General features: G+C 39.7%; 1 protein-coding gene across 3 annotated transcripts in view; it reads left to right on the top strand.

Annotated features, from left to right (window-relative positions):
• CHRM2 (cholinergic receptor muscarinic 2) overlaps positions 1-25,627 on the top strand; it is a 759,729-nt gene that overhangs the window by 229,730 nt on the left and 504,372 nt on the right. For all 3 annotated transcript variants that reach the window (XM_086395414.1, XM_086395412.1, XM_086395411.1), the window contains one exon: positions 10,050-10,164. The gene's annotated coding sequence lies outside the window, so the exon portion shown is untranslated. The remainder of the gene's footprint in view (positions 1-10,049; positions 10,165-25,627) is intronic.

The raw sequence follows: 25,627 nt of genomic DNA, 5'->3' as shown, positions 1-25,627 counted from the left end.
AGTTTCCCTTGGAAAAAAGAAGTACTCATTCTTTCTGATGTCTTTATAGCAATACGAAAAGAGAAAAATCATCAATATATTTCCCTGCTATACTATATATGTACATTGTTTATTATATATGCATTCAGTTCAGTTCAGTAGCTCAGTATATCCTACTCTTTCTGACCCCATGGACTGCAGCACGCCAGGCTTCCCTGTCCATCACCAACTTTCAGACCTTGCTTAAACTCATGTCCATCAACTCAGAGATGCCATCTAACCATCTGATCCTGTTTTGTCCCCTTCTCCTCCTTCCTTCAATCTTTCCCTGCACCAGGGTCTTTTCAAATGAATCAGTTCTTTGCATCAGGTGGCCAAAGTATTGGAGTTTTAGCATCAGTCCTTCCAATGAATATTCAGGACTGATTTCCTTTAGGATGGACTGGTTTAATCTCCTTGTAGCCCAAGGGATTCTCAAGAGTCTTCTCCAACACCACAGCTCAAAAGTGTCAATTCTGTGGCACTCAGCTTTCTTTATAGTTCAAGTCCCACATCTATACATGACTACTAGAGAAACCATAGCTTTGACTCGAAGGACCTTTGTTGGCAAAGGAATGTCTCTGCTTTTTAATATGCTGTCTAGGTTGCTCATAGCTTTTCTTCCAGTGAGTAAGGATCTTTTAATTTCATGGCTATGGTCACCCTCTGCAGTGATTTTGGAGCCTAAGAAAATAAAGTATGTCACTGTTTCCATTGTTTCCCCATCTATTTGCCATGAAGTGATGGGACCAGATACCATGATCTTCATTTTTTGAATGTTGAGTTTTAAGCCATTTTTTTCACTCTACTCTTTCATTTTCATCAAGAGGCTCTTCAGTTCCTCTTTGCTTTCTGCCATAAGGGTGGTGTCATCTGGATATCAGAAGTTATTGTTATTTCTCCCCACAATCTTGATTCCAGCTTGTGCTTCATTCAGCCTGGAATTTTGCATGATGTACTCTGCATAGAAGTTAAATAAGCAGGGTGACAATATACAGCCTTGACATACTCCTTTCCCAATTTGGAACCAGTCTGTTGTCCCATGTCCGGTTCTAACTGTTGCTTCTTGACCTTCATACAGATTTCTCAGGAGGCAGGTAAAGTGGTCTGATACTCCCATCTCTTTAGGAATTTTCCACAGTTTGTTGTGATCCACACAGTCAAAGACTTTAGTGTAGTCAATGAAGCCAAAGTAGATGTTTTTCTGGAATTCTCTTGCTTTTTCTATGATCCAAAAGATGTTGGCAGTTTGATTTTTGGTTCCTCTATCTTTTCTAAATCCAGCTTGAACATCTGGAAGTTCTCGGTTCACGTACTTTTGAAGTCTGGAGAATTTTGAGCATTACTTTGCTAGCATGTGAGATGAGTGCAATTATGCAGTAGTTTGAACATTCTTTGGCTTTGCCCTTCTTTGGGATTGGAATGAAAACTGACCTTTCTCAGTCCTGTGGCAACTGTGAATTTTCCAAATTTGCTGGCATATTGAGTGCAGCACTTTTACAGCATCATCTTTTAGAATTTTAAACAACTCAGCTGGAATTCCATCACCTCCACTGGCTTTGTTCATAGTGATGCTTCCTAAGGCCCACTATACAGTCCACTATATTTGGTTCTAGGTGAGTGATCACACCATTGTGTTTATCTTAGTCATTAAGATACTTTTGTATAGTTCTTCTGTGTATCCTTGCCACCTTTTCTTAATACTTATATGTATGTTATATGCTGCAAAAATTGAGTGTCTGGAAGGATATTTGCAGCAGAATATTTACAGGAATTATTCTGAAATTTTAAAATATGCTTTTATCTTTTTTTTTTTAAAGATTAATCTCATGTGGTGTTTCTCATATTTGTTTTACAATAAACATAGATTGCTTCCTCAAGAAATGATGGATTTAGGTAACAGAGTCTTATCTTTCTGTATTTTTAAAAATTATTTTAAAATCTCTTATAAATGAGATATTCACTTAAAAAAATCATTTTTAGTCCTCATAATGTTTTAAAGGATTAAAAATGTATCCAAAGTCATGTAAACTAGTAAATGACAGAATGCGAATTTGGAGTCCTTTCTTCTCAGTGGAAATGTGTGCTTGTTTCTTTTACCAGTCTGATTTTAGGGGAAAATGCTAATTTGAATAATTGCTATTGGCTAATTTAAATTTGTAGGGTGCCTCTGCAAAGCATAGATTTTCTGAAAACTGCTTTTGCTCCTATCAAGGGGGAAGGAATAGAGGAAATGGAGGAAGATGAGAAATTATTTTTAAGTACTAGATTAGTGTGTTGTGTTGCTGCCATAATAAATTATGACAGATTTAGCAGCTTAAACCACACAGATTTATGATCTGACTATTCTGCAGTTCAGGGATCCAGAGGACCCATGAGCTGTGCTCCAGATCCCATAGTATAACCTCAAGGTTTTAGGCCCCCTAGGTTTTCATCAGGAGGCTTTGGGAGAAAATCGTTTAGGTTGTTGGCAGAATTTAGTTCTATGTGGTTGTAGGACTGAAGTCTCAGTTGCCTTGCTGCTTGTCAGCCTGAGGTCATTCTCAGCTTTGGGAGGATGACTGCAACTTCCTTTGAGTGTGACTCGCCTCTTCTGTCTCCTCTCTCCTGACTTGAGCTGGAGAAATTTCTCTGCTTTTAAGAGGTCAGGTAATTAGAATGAGTCCATCTGGATAATACAGGCTACTTTCCATAATTTAAGGTCCATAACCTCAATTACATCTACAAAATCCCTTCATATCCCTACCTAGATAGTGTTTGATTGAATAACCAGGAAACAGAATCTTAGGGGAACAGCTTTAGAGTTCTTTCCACTGTATTTTTTTTCCTTCAAAACTTAGGGATAAAAGTATTCACACTCTTTTTAAAAGGTTAATGTAGTATTGATAACCTTCAGTGCTTATACCTAAACATTTGACATATCTCAGATATTCAGAGAGATAGTTCCTCCAAATCCACACCTTGAATAGTTTTGTCTAGATATTTCAAAATGGATTTTTTAAGCCTCATGGGAGTGTTTATTTTCAACCTGGCTAAGAAAATGGAACACAAATATGCTATTCCCAAATAATACACTATTACAAGAGAGGGTAGCTTGTAGAGGATTCAGGAACAAATTCCAAGGTCATAGGAGCTCATTAATATGCAAGTGACCTATTTATTACACAGCCGTATATTTCTACAGTCTAGTTCCCGTTTCCAAATACTTGTCTATTATGTCTCAGTTCTATGCATTTGTCTTAACCTAAACTGTGTTTATCACCACTACTCTGACTAGGATGTGTAGTCGTACTATGGATTTGGGTTTTATGGATGTAAACTAGGTTCAAAGAGATAAGCTCCAAAGATTAGATAAACATTAAGTTCTCAAGCCCTCTTCCTGGGAGTGTGAAGAAAAAAAATCCTATATTTTTCTTGTTCTTTGTTTTTAAATGAAATGATTTAAATTCCCTTCTTAATCTCTATCTTGAACTGCTATAGACCACTTCCAAAAAAGTATAACAATCTTTAAGGATAGATATATTCCCACAAATTAATTAAAAAGTGACCCAAATTTTGCCATTAGAAATTATATCTCATTCCTCTAACAAGTCGGTCTCTTCCTTAGGAAAAATAACAAAATAGAGAGGCAAAACCTGGTAATAAACCAGAAGATTATCAATAGATAGATAGATAAGGGGCAGGAGGTAAGAGACCTAAGTGGCTGGACAATACATTTTTGACAGGAAGCCTGGATAAATTTTGAAATAGACATGTGGGTATTAAGAAAGTGTAAGTCGCTCAGTCCTGTCAGACTCTTTTGGGACTCCATGGACTGTAGGCTGACAAGCTTCTTTATCCATGGGATTCTCCATGCAAGAATGCTAGAGTGGGCTGTCATTTCCTCCTCCAGGGGATCTTCCCAACCAAGGGATCGAAACCAGGTTTCCTGCATTGCAGGTGGATATTTTGAAGGTAGATATATATTTTTAGACAATTAGTAAATAGGGTTTTAATCCTCTGATATTTCCAAGACTGAATTGTCCTTAAGGGAATTAATGAGAATAGTAGATTGTGGTTCTGGCTGTAAGGAATGTGAACAGAGTTTACTTTGTCCTTTAATCACTGGCAGGGGACATACCTAGTGAGAGGAGAACCTGCCTATCACGAAGGGCCATAATGCTATCATAACTGACAGGGGCTGTCAGGATCTAACACACAATAGGATACTTTTTGCCTGAGGAAACATATTAGCTGGGGTTTTAGGGTCTATGAGATTTTCCAGGCAAAAACACGGGAGTGGGTTGCCATTTCTTCTCCAAGGGATCTTCCCGACCCAAGGATTGAACCCATGTCTCCTGTGTCTCCTGCATTACAGGCAGATTATTTGCCCACTGAGCCATTGTGGAAGCCCCAATTAGAGAAACCAGACCAAAAGGATGTGCATATATGTTGTTGTTGTTCAGTCACTAAGTCATGACCTACTCTTTTTGACCCAATGACTATAGCACACCAGGCTCCCCTGTCCTTCACTATCTCCTATAGCTTGCTCAGGTTCGTGTCCATTGAGTTGGTGATGCTGTCTAACAATTTCATCCTCTATCACTCCCTTCTCCTTTTGCCTTTAACTTTTCCCAGCATCAGGGTCTTTTCCAATGAGTGGGCTCTTTCATCAGGTGGTCAAAGTATTGGAACTTTAGCTTTAGCATCAGTCTTCCTAATGAATATTTAGGGTTTGATTTCCTTTAGGATTGACTGGTTTGAACACCTTGCAGTTCAAGGGACTCTCAAGAGACTTCTCAAGCGCCACAATTCAAAAGCATCAGTTCTTCAGCACTCAGCTTTCTTTATGGTCCAACTCTCACGTCCATGCATGACTACTGGAAAAACCATAGCTTTGACTCTATGGACTTTTGTTGGCCAAGTGATGTCTCGGCTTTTTAATATATGCTGTTTCGGTTTGTCATAGCTTTTCTTCCAAGGAACAAGCATCTTTTAATTTCATGGCTGCAGTCACTGCAGTGATTTTGAAGCCCAAGAAAATAAAATCTGTCACTGATTCAACTTTTTCCTCTTCTTTGCCATGAAGTGATGGGACCGAATGCCACAATCTTAGTTTTTTGAATGTTGAGTTTTAAGTCAGCTTTTTCACTCTCCTCTTTCACCTTCATCAAGAGGCTCTTTAGTTTCTGTTCACTTTCTGCCATTAGAGTGGTATCATCTGCATATCTGAGGTTACTGACATTTCTCCCCACAATCTTGATTCCAGGTAGATATTTTTCTGGAATTCCCTTGCTTTCTCTATGATTTAAAAAATGTTGGCAATTCGATCTCTGTTTCCTCTGCTTTTTCTAAACCCAACTTGTGCATCTGAATCTTCTCTGTTCATGTGCTGCTGAAGTCTAGCTTGAAGGATTTTGAGTACAGCCTTACTATCCTGTGAATTGAGTGCAACTGTACAGTAGTTTTGGCTTCCCTGGTGGCTCAGACAGTAAAGCGTCTGCCTGCAATGCAGGAGACCTGGGTTCGGTTCCTGGGTCTGGAATATCCCTGGAGAAGGAAATGGCATCCACTCCAGCACTCTTGCCTGGAAAATCCCATGGACGGAGGAGCCTGATAGGCTACAGTCCATGGGGTCGCAAAGAGTTGGACACGACTGAGAGACTTCACTTGCTCACTTACTTGTACAGTAGTTTGAACCTTTTTTGGCATTACCCTTCTTTTGGATTGGAGTGAAAACTGACCTTTTCTGTTCTGTGGCCACTGTTGGGTTATATATGCAGAGGAAATTTATTTTAAGGAATTTGCTTAGGTGATTATGGTGGTGGTTTAGTCACTAAGTTGTGTCCAATGCTTGTGACCTCATGGACTATAGCCTGCCAAGCTCCTTGTGCATGGGATTCTCCAGGCAAGAATACTAGAGTGGGTTGCCATTTCCTTCTCCAGAGGATCTTCAAAACACAGGGATTGAACCTGGATCTCCTGCACTGCAGGCAGAATCTTTGCCCTTTGAGCTATGGACTTCTCATTGTGATCATGAAAACAAGTGCAAACTCTGCAGGGTGGGCTGGTAAGCTGGAGAACCAGGAAGAGCTGATGCTGCAGTTCATGTATGAAGGCCGTCTGTTGGCAGCATTCCCTCTAGCTCAGGGGAGCTCAGTACTTTTGTTCTTTTGGGGCCTTTAACTGATTGGATATGGCCCACCTATATTATGTAGGGCAATCTGCTTTGCTTAAAGTCAACTGATTTAAATGTTAATCTCATCCAAAAAATATCCTCATAGAATCATCTGGAATAATGTGTTACCATATATCTAGACATGGCATGTAGTTAACAGGTTATCATATAAAATGAGCCATCACGGGGATTCTAAGTTTGTTCATTTGGGTGTTGTGGTCTGAATTCTTATACATTTACAAATTAATTTACATAATCATAAAAATAATGTTAGTGCTATCTGTGTTTTCTAGGTTTAGGTTAGATAGAATAACAGTGGAAAGTATATACAAGTTATTTCAAACCCATTATAAATACTAATGTCTCTGATCTTCAAGTACCTATTATGTGCTAGGTACTGCTCTGAGTGCTTTATACAGCAAACTTACACAACAGATAATATTACTCCCACTTCAGAGATGAGCAGTTTGACAGTAATTGATTGACATGTGTAAGAAACAGAGTTAAGTAGCAGAGATGAAACTTCCATGCCTTCTCTCATGGAATATCTCATTTTTATACTGTGTCACTGTGCCTTCTACCTAGAAACTCAGCTTATATCTGTTTAAAAATCCACAGGCTGGCTCTTAACATCATAGCTTAAAGAGGGCAGCACCATTCTATATTTTTATTACAACTTGAATTTAATTAAAATGGTTAATAGAAATTGAAATGTTTAGAGAAAATGTTTCAAGAGCCTGATTATTATGAACAGTCCTTAATTGTTAGCTGAAAATAGGATAAATTTTAGTGTTCTCAGATGGTTCTTATTTAATTAATATGAATAACATCACTGCCAACACTTTTTGACTAATTGTGTATATTCTACATAAATGGTTGCAGCAAAGGTACTGTCAGAACAGCAAACTGGTTTTTCTCCTGTATTGGCAGAAGTACATCTAATTTAAACCTCAGGATAAGCTGGTCAGGCTACTGTCCTGCTGAAATTCTGTTATGGTCAGTGTTCTGTATCTGCCCCCCTGGTTTCACTGGCAAGGACTTTGTGACAGTTCCCAAGGAATGGAATCTGAGTAGTCCTATAATTTATTTGTTCATTTCATCCATTATGAAAGGAAACAAGAGCAACAGCCATTTGGGAAAGGATTTACATAATTTAATTAAATGTGATCACTGCCTTCTTATCTCAAAATGCTGATGGAACTGATAACATCCCAAATGTTTTAGTCCCAGTCTTCTATCTTCCTTGAAGTTCTCAAGCACACATGACGGGGCGGGGGTGATTTCAGTTGGATGTAAGAAGTGATCCTATATTCTACCAAGAGCATATTCTTGCATTATCCATCAGTCCTGACTGTTAGGTATAACAGACACTACTGGTTGCCAACTCAATCGGCTTTCCTCCTTTCTTGCTGGTTTAGTTCTGAGTTTCCATTGTAATTCAGGTATAAAATGTGATTTTTCCAAAGTGAATCATACTAATCCCATTCCCTTTATTTCACTGATAGGTTTTGTTGTTAGTATTCAATCACTAAGTCATGTCCTATTCTTTGCGACCCCATAGACCACAGCACACCAGGCTTCCCTGTCCTTTACTGTCTCCTGGAGTTTGCTCAAACTTATATTCATTGAGCTGGTGATGCTATTGAGGGGGAGGATATGAACAAGTCCTGGCTCCTGAAATGTAAGGAATTGGCTGGAGGACTTTGGGTGAAGGATTTATTGTTCTTAAAATAGGACACATGGGAAGAGATGTGCCCCTTTTTTCCCAGTGAATCTTGTTATGTCTCCATGAATGAGATGCCTGAGCAGTGGTAATCTCTTAGTGACCATAAAGGAAGTTATGTTGAGTGACTGACACATTACTGATGTTAGAGTAAAAAAGATCCTGAGTTCTTGATATGTCAATGAACCACTTGAACAAATCAATCCTGGAGCTGTCCCTGCTATCTCATTATTTGAGATTAAAATGTTTGCTAATTTCTTAACCTACTGTATCAAGGCTTTTCTGTGATGTTTGCCTTAATGTGTTCTTACTGATAGGATTGACCCTTCTTTCTTTTGGTGGTTGTGTCCTTTCTTTGAAAGAGGTGTGCCTTGCTTACTTGGTTTTTCTACCAGTGACCTTACCCTTGAATGTTGGTGAGTCATGCAGAGTCTCTCATTTCTAAAGAAGCATGTGTTGTGGAGGATGTGTTACATGAAAAGAAGGCTCGTGCTGCACTGTCAGATTGTTGCCCAAAAGTGCCTCTGGCATGTGTGCAGAATACTAGCCAAGTATAGTTATGGATGAACCACTACCATCAGCTCCCCCTCCAGTACACACACAGAAATGTGTACTCATAGGGAGGGAAGAATACTCTCAAAGAACCAACTGCCCCTCAGTTAAAGCATATGGCTAAAGACAGTCACAATCCTACATGTGTTGGAAGAAGGGACAATTGTTGGTACTGATGAATAGGACCACAAAAAGTATGCTGTGTACATGGTATCACCTTTATTGTAGATAAAGACCAGGACAAAGTACTTGACTTTTCTATGAAAAACATGGAACTGTTGACAGTGAGCTCAAGGATCAGGCAAGTTATCCCCCTTGGGCCAGTGAGACTTGCAATGTAGATGGACCCAACACTTATGATTCTGGTGGGCAGTTTCACTCCTATGATCAGAAAAAGAATGGAGTTGAACTACTGCTATTGACTGAGCTGTGTGACTCCTTCAAAGTGTGATTTCCTAACCCCCAGTGTAGTGGAATTTGGAGATGCAGCCTTTGGGAAATAACTAAGTTCAGACAAGGTCATGGGGAGGAGACACTTTTATGAGAAGAGACACAAGGGACTTTGTAGAGAATGCCCATAGGGTATATTATTGTGACCTCTCTTCCCAAGAAGGAAACTTCAGTAGTGGAAAAGAAACATCCATCATGAAAACTGTGTTTCTCTTTTCCCTCTAGAAGTGAATATTCGTGGGAACAAGCCCTGAAGTTAGCAGGGTGAGGGAAGAAATGATCCTCCTTCCACAGTTCAGTAATTCTGCAATAAAGTTTTCCTTTGGATGTTTGTTTTCTGTTTTGATGAAAATGGCCAAGCTGATAGACAAGAGAGGGTAGAGAGTTTGTCTAATGGGGGGCCCTGTTTGGTGTTGCTGATGCATTAGCATCATCTAGATACATGGGGTTTTTCGTCTAATGAAGTTGAACTCATTGGTTTTTAACTTAAAGGCTGGGGCTCAGATGAATAATAGTGTGGTGACCCAGGTTATTCACGGCAGAGTTGGGGCTTCAAAGTAATAACCCAGTCCCAGGAATCAAAGATGTATTCTTCAACCTCCACATAACAGGCTCAGCCTTTCATTATTATATTTTGAACTCTTTGAAGATGCCAACCAAGGAAGGAAGTTTACTAAGCGTAAAATATATTTTGTTCTTCCACTCCCATGAGTTTATTGCTAGATGTCTCCTAGTCATTTATTAAGAATTAATATGAACATTTTTATTTGTCAGCAGATTGGTATGTGAAAGTACTTTATATCTTTGGTTTAAAATTGTCCAGATTTCTTAATGAAGTATTAAGAGAGTGCTTCATGTATATATTCCAAGAAAAAAGAGAAACCCACATTTATGTTTTCATCTTAAAAACTTTGGAAAGTATAAACAGGATTTTGCCAACAGTGTTTACCTCTGGGAGGGGGATTGAGTTAACTTAGAGTTGGGGCAGAGGGGAAGTTATATTTTTGACTTTATGTACTTCTATCTAAATTTTCTTTGATTTTGTTATGATTGATTTGTTCTTCGGGAAGAGTGCTATACACTCACATGAAAAAAACAGATTTTGGTATTTGTGGGAATTTCAATAACTCCCCATTTATTCTATTCTAGGAATTTATTGGAGAAGGCAATGGCACTAAAAATAAACACCCACCTGAAGAAAAGTTTGGAAACCAAACACATCAGGATTTGACTTCTGGTTCTGCCTTTTCCTGTTTACTGTCTTGTAAGCTGTTGAATTTCTTTGCATTTCCTTATATGTACAATAAGGGTAATAATAAAGCATTGCAGAACTTTTGTACGGATTAGAAATAGTATGTGTTACAAGGTGGACATTAATGAAGTGCTGGTTATGGAACTAGAGGCCAGGTCATGAACTGGTCTTGAACTGCCGCATGTGGGGCTAATGGGGATTCCTGTTTGACTGGGGCAGTCACAGTTTGCCCAGCTCTCCCACTGTCATTACTGTTAGCATCGCTTCTCATTCTCAGATGCTTTGCAGTGAATGATAGACATGGCCGTTCTGTTATAAGCCATACTAAGGAGTTTGGACTTTATGCCAAAACTTGAGTGAGATACTGAGGTGAAGAGTGTGCCCCAGGGGTAGTATGGCTTTTGACATTTTCACCAGCCACTGGGAATGTCTATATTTTGGTGGTTATATCTGCTTGTTTCAAGAGTAAAGAGCAGTGCAAGCCTCGAAGAAAGAGACTCAAATGGTCTAAGAAAGATGAGTCTGGTGATGGAAGGAGACAGGTATGAAATGAGGCCATTGTGAAGCTGATCTTTGTACAGTTGCCTACCTCTCTTCTGCTGCTGATTTGTTTGCTTTTTAAATTTCAGTACTGACAAGTATACAGCTGTTTGAATATTCCCATGAATTCAGGTTAAATTGGATCCACTAGCTAATACAGTGTTATTATTAGGGACTGAATCATTCACTCAAAAACCATTATCTGATACATTTCAGAAATAAACATTTAGTAGATGTGCCACTTTCCCTGTTTTTATTGCTAGATGAAGTTTAAACATCCAAACGGCATGTGAATTAGAGGGCAGGATCATCCGTATGCAAATAGGCAGACATGAAGGGGCATTCTCGGGAAAAGATTTAGACTTAGAGATAGAGACTGTCTCTAAGGGACATTAGTAAGTTACTCTTTCAGCGTTTTCTGAAGCAGGGAATACCCTGTGTGCAAGGTGGGCATGTATCTACTTACGGAGGAGTAAAGAACCGGATTCAAGCTTGTTTTAGAAAAGGCAGAGGAACCAGAAATCAAATTGTCAACATCTGCCGGATCATCGAAAAAGCAAGAGAATTCCAGAAAAAAATCTATTACTGTTTTATTGACTATGCCAAAGCCTTTGACTGTGTGAATCACAATAAACTGTGGAAAATTCTGAAAGAGATGGGAATACCAGACCACCTGACCTGCCTCTTGAGAAACCTGTATGCAGGTCAGGAAGCAACAGTTAGAACTGGACATGGAACAATGCACTGGTTCCAAATAGGAAAAGGAGTACGTCAAGGCTGTATATTGTCACCCTGCTTATTTAGCGTATATGCAGAGTACATCATGAGAAACGCTGGGCTGGAAGAAGCACAAGCTAGAATCAAGATTGCCGGGAGAAATCTCAGTAACCTCAGATATGCAGATGACACCACCCTTATGGCAGAAAGTGAAGAAGAACTAAAGAGCCTCTTGATGAAAGTGAAAGTGGAGACTGAAAAAGTTGGCTTAAAGCTCAACATTCAGAAAACGAAGACCATGGCATCCGGTCCCATCACTTCATGGGAAATAGATGGGGAAACAGTGGAAACAGTATCAGACTTTATTTTTCTGGGCTCCAAAATCACTACAGATGGTGACTGCAGCCATGAAATTAAAAGGCGCTTACTCCTTGGAAGGAAAGTTATGACCAACCTAGATAGCATATTCAAAAGCAGAGACATTACTTAGTCAATAAAGGTCCATAGTCAAGGCTATGGTTTTCCAGTGGTCATGTATGGATGTGAGAGTTGGACTATAAAGAAAGCTGAGCACTGAAGAATTGGTGCCTTTGAACTGTGGTGTTGGAGAAGACTCTTGAGAGTCCCTTGGACTGCAAGGAGATCCAACCAGTTCATCCTAGAGGATATCAGTCCTGGGTGTTCATTGGTAGGACTGATGCTGAGGCTGAAACTCCAATACTTTGGCCACCTGATACGAAGAACTGACTCATTTGAAAAGACCCTGATTCTAGGAGGGATTGGGGGCAGGAGGAGAAGGGGACGACAGAGGATGAGATGGCTGGATGGCATCACTGACTCCATGGACATGGGTTTGGATGGACTCTGGGAGTTGGTGATGGACAGGGAGGCCTGGCGTGCTGCGGTTCATGGGGGTCACAAAGAGTCAGACACGACTGAATGACTGAACTAACCAACTAAGTAACTAAAGAACCAGATCAGATTCCGTTTTCTGTTTCAGTTATTTTTAATCAGGGGATGTATTGGTGTTACCCAAGGAACTTTCAAAAAAAAAAAAAACAAAAAACAAAAAACACACATGCTGGAACACCAAACCAGATCTACTACATTCAAATGGCTGGATGGAGGGACAGTGAGCCGTGAGCACCTTTCAGGTAAGTCTACCATGGACCCTGGGCCAAAAATGAATCCCCTAAGCCTGTGGTTCTTAGACTTTTGTGTGAACCAGGGTGACCAGAAAGGCTGGTCCTACTCCCACACTTCAGATGCAAATGTCTAGGGCAGAGCTTGAACGTATGCATTTCGATCAGTTCCAAGTAATGCTGACACCAGTCTCTTGCCTGGACTTTGTGAACCCCTTCTCTGGGTTCTACTCCTCTTCACCCCTATCCTCACTGCTCTAGTGAGGTCTTAGATTTATACCTTATATACCTTCTACCCCAATTGCTGCCAAAGTGGTTTTTCTAAATAAAAATCTTATGGTGACTCAATAGCTTAAAGTGTTCCATAGGATCCCTACTTCATCAATACAAACATAATTTATGGAATAACACTCTTGCCCCTGCTACTCTTCCAGCCTCACCTCTTACTCTCCAGCCCTGCTCTGTTGCTTGCCTTCTTCAGAGGAGTCTTGAAAGCGTGGTGGTGGTGTTTTTATTTCTGCTGCTGCAAAGCAGTTAGAAGCACAGACTTCCAGGGTTCCTATTCAAACTTCTACACTTCTATTTCCAGCTTTTGGCCTTGGACAAATTATTTTTTTACCTCTGTTTATTCCCGTCTACAAAGTAGAGTTGGCTACATGGTTCCTATGTCTTTGGATGATATGCAAATTAAATAAGTATATATATATATATATGTATATAGCATTTGGAACAGTGCCCAGAAAGTAGATGTTAGTTAAATATTAGCTGCTGTGGACCATTGCTTTCAGGGAACTGTTTACACATCCCTGCATACCAGTTTGCATGACACTTTGAGTAGACAGTCCTGTATTTTCTATATGAACTGTTTATTTCCTTGATCACTTGCAGCATTTAATTCATGTTTCCATATTCACACTAGTAGTTCTCCTCTCCATTCACCTATGAGCCTGTAAAGAGTGGATTTTATTGGTGTTATTCTTTGATGATCTTATGCTTCAAGAAACCTACACTGTAGGCTCCTAGCTACAGTACCTAAAAATGCTGGTTGAATAATCACTTTTTTGAACAACCAATTGCTGACCAAACCACGGGGTCATGAGATTTTTAGAGGATGAGCATGAGGGTTATGAAACAAGAGAAAATGTGCTCCCTGAAACCAGGGCATGAGTGCCACATGTAAGAGAAGCTGGTAGGTGTTTGTTCACTTTTCCTTGTTTCTCTGAAAGTGCATATTGACCATTTAAAGAGTCTGTTTATTTTTTTTGAAAGAAATGTAAGAAGGAAAAGTCTTAATGAAGAGTTGAACAATCAAGAATAGTTGATTTTTTTTTATTAATTTTATTTTATTTTTAAACTCTACATAATTGTATTAGTTTTGCCAAATATCAAACTGAATCCGCCACAGGTATACATGTGTTCCCCATCCTGAACCCTCGTCCCTCCTCCCTCCCCATACCATCCCTCTGGGTCCTCCCAGTGCACTAGCCCCAAGCATCCAGTATTGTGCATCGAACCTGGACTGGCATCTCGTTTCATACATGATATTTTACATGTTTCAATGCCATTCTCCTAAATCTTCCCACCCTCTCCCTCTCCCACAGAGTCCATAAGACTGTTCTATACATCAGTGTCTCTTTTGCTGTCTCGTACACAGGGTTATTATTACCATCTTTCTAAATTCCATATATATGCGTTAGTATACTAGTTGATGTTTTTGTACAGGAAATAAAAAATAACTCAAAGAGATTGGGATAATTTTTGTTTTTAAGCATAGAATATATATCTGTTGGATCATAGAAAAAGCAAGAGAATTCCAGAAAAACATCTACTTCTGCTTTATTAACTATGCCCAAGCCTTTGACTGTGTAGATCACAACAAACTGTGGAAAATTCTTAAAGAGATGGAAATACCAGACCACCTGACTTGCCTCCTGAGAAGTCTGTATGCAGGTCAAGAAGCAACCGTTAGAACCGGACATGGAACAATGAACTGGTTTCAAATTGGGGAAGGAGTACGTCAAGGCTGTATATTGTCTCCCTGCTTATTAAACTTCTATGCAGTGTATATTATGTGAAATTCCAGGCTGGATGAAGCACAAGCTGGAATTGCTGGGAGAAGTGACAATAACCTCAGATACGCAGATAACAACACACTTATTGCAGAAAGCAAAGAAGAACTAAAGAGCATCTTGATGAATATGAAAGAAGAGAGTAAAAAAGCTGGCTTAAAACTCAACATTCAAAAAACTAAGATCATGGCATCTGGTCCCATCACTTCATGGCAAATAGATGGGGAAACAATGGAAACAGTGACAGACTTTATTTTCTTAGGCTCCAAAATCACTGCAGATGGTAACTGCAGCCATGAAATTAAAAGACGCTTGCTCATTGAAGGAAAGCTATGATCAAACTAGACAGCTTATTAAAAAGCAGAGGCATTGCTTTGCCAACAAAGGCCCGTCTAGTCAAAGCTATGGTTTTTCCAGTAGTTATATACGGATATGAGAGTTGGACTATAAAGAAAGCTGAGCACCAAAGAATTGATGCTTTTGAACTGTGGTGTTGAAGAAGACTCTTGAGAGTCCTTTGGACTGCAAAGAGATCCAACCTGTCAATCCTAAAGGAAATCAATCCTGAATATTCATTGGAAGGACTGATGCTTAAGCTGAAACTCCAATACTTTGGCTACCTGAAGCAAAGAGCTGACTCATTTGAAAAGACCCTGATCTTGGGAAAGATTGAAGACGGGAGGAGAAGGGGACGACAGAAGATGAGATGGTTGGATGGCATCTCTGACTAGATGGACATGAATTTGAACAAGCTCTGGGTGTTGGTGATGGACAGGGAGGCCTGGTGTGCTGCAGCCTGTGGGTCCCAAAGAGTCGAACATGACTGAGCAACTGAACTGAACTGACAGAATATATGAAGTAATATGCAAAATCTAAATGTTGATAAATTTTTAACTAAGACTCAGACTAAGTCATACATTTCCCTTACTTCAGAAGCCCCCTCCTTACCTGTCATTCTATCCAAAAGTGGTTTATTTCCATAACCACTTTTGTCGCTTTTTGAATCATACATAAATGAAATTATACCACAGATGCATCCTTGCCTGGAAAGTTCCTTACACAGAGGAGTCGGGCAGGCTATAGTCCATGGGGTCACAAAGAGCTGGACGTGACTGAGTACACACCCACACATGGGGCTTCCCATGTGGCAAAGTGGTAAAGGATGGGCTTGCCAAAACAGAAGACACAAGAGGCACGGGTTCAGTTCCTGGATCAGGGAAGATCCCCTGGAGGAGGAAATGGCAACCCACTCGAGTATTCTTGCCTGGAAAACTCCATGGACAGAGGAACCTGGCAGGATACAGTCCAGGGGGTTCACAAAGAGTTGGACACAATCAGTTGCGCACATACACACACACACACACACACACACACACACATACCACAGATACTTGTGTTTGATGTCTTTAGTTCATCATTTTGTCTAGGAAATTTAGCCATATTGTTGAGTGAAGCAATAGTTCATTTATTTCATTGTTGTATAGTTTCTAGTATTAGAATATACCATAATTTATCATCCATTCTGCTGTAATGTATGTTAGAGTCATTTCTAATTTGTTGACATTTGCAAATAATGCTATTATGAATGTTCTTATAACAAGCTCAGTAGTCATATTGTCTGGGCACAGTATGATAGACAGATACTAAGATGACCTTAATGATCTCTGCCTCATGGTAGCCATATGTTTGTGTAATATATCACTTCCCCCACCCCCAACCCCACATAAAGATTGTACTTGTAACTTGTCTTAACCAGTATAATATGGAAAATTAATATTTGCCACATTATGTTGGCAACCCCTTTGATTAGGCTACATCATGAGACAAAGATGATCTGTAACTCCTGTGGTTATATATACTACATAAGACTGTGTCTCAGGAGGTTGGAACAAGAGGTACTACTTGGTAGCTTAATGTACTGAATAGCCATGTTGAGAAAGCCTCCCTGGCAAGGAACTGTGGGCTTCTATTTTCTGTTTTTTGTTTTTTTTTTCAGCTGTTATAATGCAGCTTTTGGGTATAATGCAGCTCTTGGGATAACATGTACATCTCATCCAAATTATCACAATTATTGGTATAAAATTGATCACAATAGTTTATCTTTTTGACATCTGTAGCATCTGAAGTAATGGTGGCTTTTTTATCCCTCATCTTGATCATTTGTGTTCTGTCCCCTACTCTTTGACCCACCTCCCAACCCTGACATAGGATTGTGAGACTTTAAATTTCAGTTAATCCTCAAAGCCTTTCCTGATTTTCTCAACTTTATGTTTGCTTACTTTTTCATTGGTTTCTGTTCTTATTTTTATTTCCTTTCTTATTTGTTAGTTTTAATTTGCTGTTCTTTTCATAGCATCCTCAGATAGAAGCTCAAATTCATTCTTCTTTTCTACATGTGAAAAGTGAAAGTCACTCAGTTGTGTCTGACTCTTTGTGAGTCCATGGACTTAGTCCATGGAATTCTCCAGGCCAGAGTACTGGAGTGGGTAGCCTTTCCCTTCTCCATAATGCTATAAATTTTCTGCTAAGCACTGCTTTACCTGCATTTTACAAATTTTAGTATTTCAAAGACATTTTACTTTCCATTGTGTTGGTTATTGACTCGAGGGTAATTTAGATGTATACTGCATAATTTCTAAATATTTGAGATTTTAAAATTCAAATTTCTATTATTGTTTTTGGCTTACTATGTTCAGTGAATGCACTGTTTATGATTTCAGTTTTTCAAAATTTGTTGAGATTTATTTAATGACACAGCAGATGTTCAATTTTCATATACATTCTGTGAACTTTTGTAAAGTATCTCTGTAGCTCTTAAGTGTAGTGTTATGGCTAATTAGGTTATTTTTATCAATCAGGTTTTTCAAATATTCTGTATCCTTACCGATTTATTTTTTACCAGTTTTTACCTTAATTACTGAAAAGTGTATTCTAATAGCTCCAAAAATGATTGTTTCTTCCAACTCTTTCAGTTTTAATTAAAAAATTTTCCCCCAAAGTCTAGTTTTTCACTACTGATACACTGTTTACATTGGTTATATATTTTCCCAGTCTATTGACTACAAAATTTCTGTATCCTTATGTTTAAAGTGTGTTTCCTGTAAAGAGCACATAGTTCAGTTTTATTTTTTTCTTGAATATTATAGTCCTTTAAATGGAATATTCAGTCTATTATGTTGATAAAACTACTAATATAATTGGGTTAAATCTACATTTCCATTGTTTTTGTTTCTTCCTCACAGGTTCTTTGTTCCTTCTTTTATCTTGATTTATTTTGTATTTTTCAAATATTTGAAAATTTTCAGTTTTCCCTTCTCTGTCAGTGTTACCATTCTTTTTAGTGGTTAGCCTTGAGATTATAATATATTTTTGACTTATTAAATCCAACTTAAATATGTCCTGTTACCAACTTCCAGCAAAATACAAAGGGTTAGGTTCGATGCACGATACTGGATGCTTGGGGCTAGTACACTGGGACAACCCAGAGGGATGGTATGGGGAGGGAGGAGGGAGGAGGGTTCAGGATGGGGAACACATGTATACCTGTGGCGGATTCATTTTGATATTTGGCAAAACTAATACAATTATGTAAAGTTTAAAAATAAAATAAAATTAAAAAAAAAAGAAAAAAAAAATACAAAGGCTTTAGAGCACTCAAACTCCAAATATCCTTTCCTCTTTGTAATATTGCTGTCATGCATTTTTATGCAAAATATATTTTAGACCCTCCAAATCATTATTACTATTATTTATGCATTCAGTACTCATTTTCTGCCAGTGTGTTTAGCCTTTTCTTTCTTTATTCCTTTTTACATTATTGTGTTTCTGTTTGGAACCTTTTTTTTTTTTTCTGCCTCAAAAACTCCCTTCAGTGTTCCTGCTAGTGATAAATGATTAGATTCCTGAAAACCTCTTAATCTTAAGCTTCATTTTTGAAGGATAGTTAAAAAATGTAGAATTCTAGGTTGAGAAGTATTTTCTTTAAAATTTTAAAGAGATCTTCCCATTATAGTTGAAATTCTGTTATTTCTTTGGAAGAATTTGCTGTCAGTCTATTGTTGCTCTTTCAGTATGTATTTTATATTTTACATGGGCCTCCAAAGAGAGCTTAATAATTCATTGCTGGTTAATTTGATTCCACTTTTTTATTGGAGTAAATGAAACTGGTGCTTTTTCAATACTACCTGGAATTTACTGGCCCATAAACAGCACCAGACTATACATTGAATTGCAGATTAGTAGATCTGGTTCTAATTTTTGCTCCCATTAGCTAGTTATGTGGCTATAAGCAAATTAAGACCTCCATTTTCTCATTTGTAGAGTGAAATTATATGGATGTACTGGATGCAAAGACCTCTTTCTCTGTCAGCTGTTTGTGATTCTCGTCAACAGTGCACATTGTTTGCTGAACCCATGGCAGGCAAAGCATGAGCTAAAAGGCTGGATGAAGATGTAAAGAGCTGTGTTGCTGCTGCTGCTGCTAAGTCACTTCAGTCATGTCTGACTCTGTGCGACCCCATAGATGGCAGCCCACCAGGCTCCACCATCCCTGGGATTCTCCAGGCAAGAACACTGGAGTGGGGTGCCATTTCCTTCTCCAATGCATGAAAGTGAAAAGTGAAAGTGAAGTCACTCAGTTGTGTCCGACTCTTAGCAACCCCATGGATTGGAGCCCACTAGGCTCCTCCGTCCATGGGATTTTCCAGGCAAGAGTACTGGAGTGGGGTGCCATCGCTTTCTCTGGTAAAAAGCTGTAGGAACTGCAAAAACATTTATTCTCTCCGAACTGACGCAGCAGCTGTAGTAGCAGCCGTAACACAACCTTCTGTCCTAGCTAATGTAGCAGCCATAACAACCAAACCAAAAGGCCTTTCCAGGTGGAGCTTGTATGTGCTTATACAAAGCCCATGGCTAAGTGAGTACCTCGTGTTGTACATGTGCTGTAAGTGATCTCAGCTGTTACAGAATCATTATAAAACGTGGGGCAAGAGTGAGAGTCTGTGGGGTGACAGAGCTTGACCATGCCATCTTGGCTAATTTGCTCTTTCCCTACACTTGATAGGAATGCATCTCCATAAGGCTACTCACAATGTGGCAATTTGCTTCTTCCAGAGCAGGGGCAGAGAGAAAGACAGAAAGATGGAAGTCATAATGTTTTGTTACCTAGTTTTTGAAGGGATATCCCATCACTTTTACCATTTTACCACTAGAAAGAAGTTGCTAGGTTCAGTCCATCCTCAAGGGTGGGGGGCACAGAAGATCATGGATATCAGGAGATGCGGATCTTTGGGAGACATTTTAGAAGCTGCCTGCAACACTACTGGAATGAAATTCAGATCATTTGAAATGTTTAGTCTTCCCATGCAGCTTGGTAAGGGGAAGGAAAGTAACAGCAAGTAATGCCAAATGGAAATTGTTTTGCATATATTTTCATGTAATGCTCATCAACTTTATGTATTAAATATTTTTAATCCATTGAAAATTATGGAAGAAGTATGTAGCCTTCCCCAGATACCCTCCCCCTCCCCTTAAAACCCTCTGTTTAACTCCAAAGCTTAACAGGTTGTATGTTAAGCTTTGTTAATTAATCCCTGTTAATAACAGGAATTATTACTTTAAAAAATTAACAAGCAACTCTTTTCTAGATAACTTTAAGTTTTAGAAAGAACGTGGTTCTCTAAGCTTCCCTAGGTTAGGAGGGTAGGACAGTGTCTTGCCACACCTGGGCAATTCAACTTCACAGCAGCTCCCTGTTAATCCAGGAAACAGAATTGTCTCTGAAAACAGAAGAACTGATTAAAATTTCTGTCTCTGTGATTGCTTACAACATCTGCTTTGTGCCCTAGGGTCCTCCTTTATTCTTAATCTGTCTAGAGGTTAAAGATTTCTTTCTGCACCTGTTATCAGATGAATCTGTGACTCTCATCAGAGAGATGTTAATTTATTCCACAGAAAAGCAAAGATACCTATGCTCCTCAGAGGTAACTAACACTGAAAAGGGAGCACAGACGGTCCTGTCCTTTTGTTCTCTGTTTGTATAAGGCAAATAGCATGGGAAATTTAAAATGCAGGCACACTTAATTCAAATTAGTCAAAGTATGCTTAATTATAAGGAACTGACATGCAGACAAATAAGGCCATTTAACAAAAGTTTAACTGCTCAGCCTTGTACTTTGTTACGTTTAGGGACCCGGAAGAGCTGTTGAGAACAAATCAGTCTTTCTGGATGGATATTATCTAATTTTGCAACTCCAAGAATGCTTTGGGTTGTAAAAATCTTGAAATCTATAAACCCTCTTTCTAGAAAGACACACATATTCACTTCATACATTTTGGAAGTTTCAGAAACCTCTATTAGTCTATACATGGACTTCCAACCAAGAAGCACTGCTAGGATAGAAAGGAAATTTTTAAAATCAGCACACGCTTGCTGAAGAGCTGTATATTTGAGAAAGGTTTTTGAAACTTCCCTGAGAGATATCAAGTGCTCTCATATGGGGACAGTATTGTGTAGTAAAGAAAGTATTTCTGTAATAGTACCTCTCAAGCTTTGTATAAGAAGGAATGACCTGAGAAACTTGTTAAATGTGTGCATCTCTGGGCCCTATGACCACTATTGATTCAGTAAATCGTAGGCAAGGCTCAAGAATTTGACTTAAGAAGGGCATAGGAGTTACTAAATAGGTGGACCTGGAGCAAGCTTGGAGAAAGGGCTTGGAGCAGCTGCCACTAAACCAAGTATCAGGGTCTTTGCCCCGCCTGGATGAGCCTGGGAACTGTATGTCACTGTGCCCTTCTCTCCCACGGCTTTCTGGAGGGTTCTTATTCTGCATATAAATATATCTCAAAAGAGTCCAGTGTAACTGGAGACATAAAAAAGGGAAAAGGTAAAAAATAACAAACCTTGAGATCTGTTGCCTAAACAGCTTACTGATACTGGACCCTAAAAACAAAAAAGCTCAACATTTAGAAAACTAAGATCATGGCATCTGGTCCCACCACTTCATGGCAAATAGATGAGGAAACAGTGGAAACAGTGGCAGACTTTATTTTTTTTGGGCTCCAAAATCACTGTAGATGGTGACTGCAGCCATGAAATTAAGATGCTTACTCCTTGGAAGGAAAGTTATGACTAACCTAGCTGCTGCTGCTGCTAAGTCACTTCAGTCGTGTCCGACTCTGTGCGACCCCATAGACGGCAGCCCACCAGGCTCCACCATACCTGGGATTCTCCAGGCAAGAACACTGGAGTGGGTTGCCATTGCCTTCTCCAACCAACCTAGACAGCATATTAAAAAGCACAGACATTACTTTGCCAACAAAGGTCCATCTAGTCAAGGCTATGGTTTTTCCAGTAGTCATATATGGATGTGACAGTTGGACTATAAAGAAAGCTGAGCACTGAAGAATTGATGCTTTTGAACTGGGGTGTTGCAGAAGACTCTTGAGAGTCCTTTGTACTGCAAGGAGATGCAACCAGTCCATCCTAAAGGAGATCAGTCCTGAGTGTTCATTGGAAGGACTGATGTTGAAGCTGAAACTCCAGTACCTTGGCCACCTGATGCAAAGAGCTGACTCATTTGAAAAGATCCTGATGCTGGGAAAGATTGAGGGCAGGAGGAGAAGGGGATGACAGAGGATGAAATGGTTGGATAGCATCACCAACTCAATGAACATGAGTTTGGGTAAACTCTGGGAGTTGGTGATGGACAGGGAGGCCTGGCGTGCTGCAGTCCATGGGGTCACAACGAGTTGGGCGTGACTGAGTGACTGAACTGAACTGAACTGAACCCATCAATACCCAGGAAGACTTCCACCACATAGCAGCAGTGAAGTCTCTTGGGACAGACTCATCCAAGTGGCTAAAGTGTCGGGTACATGAGCTTGCTCAGGTTTCCTCCTCTGGTTTGGTAATCAGGAATGAGAAAGGGGGGTGAGAGTGGGGTTAGGAAAGAGTACTCCTCTTAGAAATGAATGGTGAGGAAAAGCATTCTACCCAAGACATCTTTGGTTCTGCCAGTGATTTGTTTTTTTACTGTGATTATTTTCTTGTATTTTGATACTTCTAATGCTATTAATATAACATGTTATATTTTTCCCTCATAAAGTCTCACTCTATAAAGACACTCCAAGCTGAATTTCCCTCTCTCTTACTGTCTCTCCTTCTCTCTCTTTCTCTCACACACACAGGCACACACAGAAACATATACACACATACCACAGATATACAAGACAAAGTCAGGCTGGACCTACTACTTGCCTTTGTCATAGTTCATATTGACAGTATACATACTTTTTTATAAGAAGTATGTACTTTAGGGGAGGAATTTGGAGTTGGCCGAATTGCATTTAAAAGTATTATTTACTTGAAGAGCCAGGAGAGCAGAAATTAAAATGTAATTTCATAGCTAAGGCATACAGTTTTGAGTAATGCTTGTTTTATTATTATGTAAATTTTTCATTCTTACAAAGGTTTTTTAAATTACAGAAATGCCTTCTGAAAATATCTAAAATATAAGACTCATGTCTCTCAGGAACGCTCATCAAGAATGACCATAACTGTGATTGATAACAGAGGTGATAACAGTTACCAAGCCATTTGAAATTAGATGTGGACTTCGATGTGATTCCAATTCTGAACACATGGATGATTTCGCATAAGCTCTTCCCTTGTCTAGACCTCTGCTTTTTTGTATGGTATATTATTAGGTAGAGTACATTTAATATTATTTTAGGCATATTCTTTCGGTGTATGACTTTTAGACAGAATCATAGCAAACCTATTTCATAGACATAAATGCTCTCCAAAACCCCTTGCTTGTCCCTTTCCAGTCTTTGCTAGCAGTGTGGATCTCTGAACGTCCATATGGTGGTTGGGATTGGAGTAGACCCAAAATGGCAAATTGGTTACAATCCAGAGCAGTCAGATTCATTCAAGGATCTATAACGTTGATCTTTAGTGTTGTTCAAGGATCTATAGAGTTTTTACTCCTCCAGTCCACACACGTGCACACTCACCACCCATGGAAAGAGATCAGTCACGCAGATTGTACCCTCAGAGATGTCACTAAACACTAAATAACACATTTGCCATGATTCTATTACTTAATCTCTCTGAGTTTTGCTTTTCTGACCTAAAGGTTCTAAATTGTTTCAAAGCCCCCTTCTAGTTTTGTGATCTAAGGGTTTTCTTCTGGTAGAGCCACCTCTGTTTTACATTCCTGGGACCATGGAGACTTTCTGGAGAGAAGTTCATGAGTCTCCGGAATTAGGGATTTCTCCAAGTTCTGGACTTATTTGGATCTGACCCTTTTGATAAAAATACTAACATTGTTTTGGGGAATGCCACAGCTACACAAATATCTGTAGCTCAGTTGGTAAAGAATCTGCCTGCAGTACAGAAGACCTAGGTTCAATCCCTGGATCAGGGAGATCCCCTGGAGAAGGAAATGTCCACCCGCTCCAATATTCTTGCCTGGAAAATCCTATGGACAGAGGAGCCTGGTGGGCTACAGTCCCTGGGATCGCAAGAGTTGGACACGACTTAGTGACTAAACCACAGCTACACAGGTTTTGTCTTCCTTTCTGTATGTCCCAGGGTTGTTACTGATCAAAGATTCATAGTTGATCAGGTGATCCCTGAAGCAGGGGGATAGGAAAAAGCAGGTAACAGATCACTTGAAGTGTATATAGGTCATAGGAAATACGGATGGTAGAGGGTGAATAACTGCAAGAACACAAACACTGGGACTGGGAAGTGTCTCAACTGCATCACATCACCCAGGAGATCTGCTGAAGATGAACGAGTCCCACCCAGACCTATCAAACAAAGTTGGAGGTGGAGTTTGGGCTGGGAGAGGGGGTGATCTGCATTTTTAAAAATTTTGCAAAATGTATTTTATGCACAGTGATATTTGAAAATTGTAAGGCTCGAGGTTCAGCAACCAGAGAATTAAACTATTGGGAAGCAGGGAAAAAGTATCAAAGGGAATAAATAAATGGAGTATTAAAATACAGCAAGTAAAACCTGGAAGGAGAGTCCTCCAGCTCTGCTTGTCTGGGGCAATTTTTAGCACCCTCCAGGACACATACTTTCTTCTGCTAGACTCTTACCTCATCAGTCCTTGTGGCTTGGAAAACACTTGGTGGCCTACCTATTTCAGTGGTAACTGTTTCCTTCTATACATTTCATTAAATGCTGGTTTCAAAGTCCCCCTTTTCTGTGAGTCTGTAAAAATCCTGGCAGGGGAATAAAATCAGCACAGCTGCCTGTTAACCTCAGTATGACAAGAATAGTTCCTAATTAAACTCTTATGTCTTTGATTTAAAACTCCATTTAATCAAATTATTCACCAACTTAAGGCAGTTGTTGATTACAGGGAGAGTATACCTTGAATCTTTGTGAGTTATAACTCCCTTCCAGGCCTCATCAAGCTTCTCTAAAGGGGTACAACTTGTGCCTTCTTAAGGAGAGCTGAAAATCTTTCAACAGCTCACTCCTTCCTCCTTGAGGCTCTTTCTTAAATCATGAAGGGTCTGGCTGAGTTCCAGGTGTAGACTATCATTCTTGCTTCCTGTATATCCAGCCTGATTTCAGGGCCTGCAATAGCTACTGAATGGTTTGAGGATGGATATAAAGGCCACTAGACTTCCCTGGTGGAGAAGGCAATGGCACCCCACTCTAGTACTCTTGCCTGGAAAATCCCATGGACGGAGGAGCCTGGTAGGCTGCAGTCCATGGGGTTGTGAAGAGTCGGACACGACTGAGCGACTTCACTTCCACTTTTCACTTTCATGCATTGGAGAAGGAAATGGCAACCCACTCCAGTGTTCTTGCCTGGGGAATCCCAGGGGCAGGAGAGCCTGGTGGGCTGCTGTCTCTGGGGTCGCACAGAATCGGACACAACTGAAGCAACTTAGCAGCAGCAGCAGACTTCCCTGGTGGCTCAGATGGTAAAGAATCCGCCTGCAATGCAGAAGACCTGGCTTTGATCCCTGGGTGGGGAA

The sequence above is a fragment of the Bos grunniens genome, chromosome 4, assembly GCF_055505025.1.
Source record: "Bos grunniens cultivar Pamir isolate PY7600 chromosome 4, Bosgru_T2T1.0, whole genome shotgun sequence".
NCBI lineage: Eukaryota > Metazoa > Chordata > Mammalia > Artiodactyla > Bovidae > Bos > Bos grunniens.
Note: the sequence above shows the minus strand (reverse complement) of the source record. Positions and strands in the feature narration are given on the sequence as shown.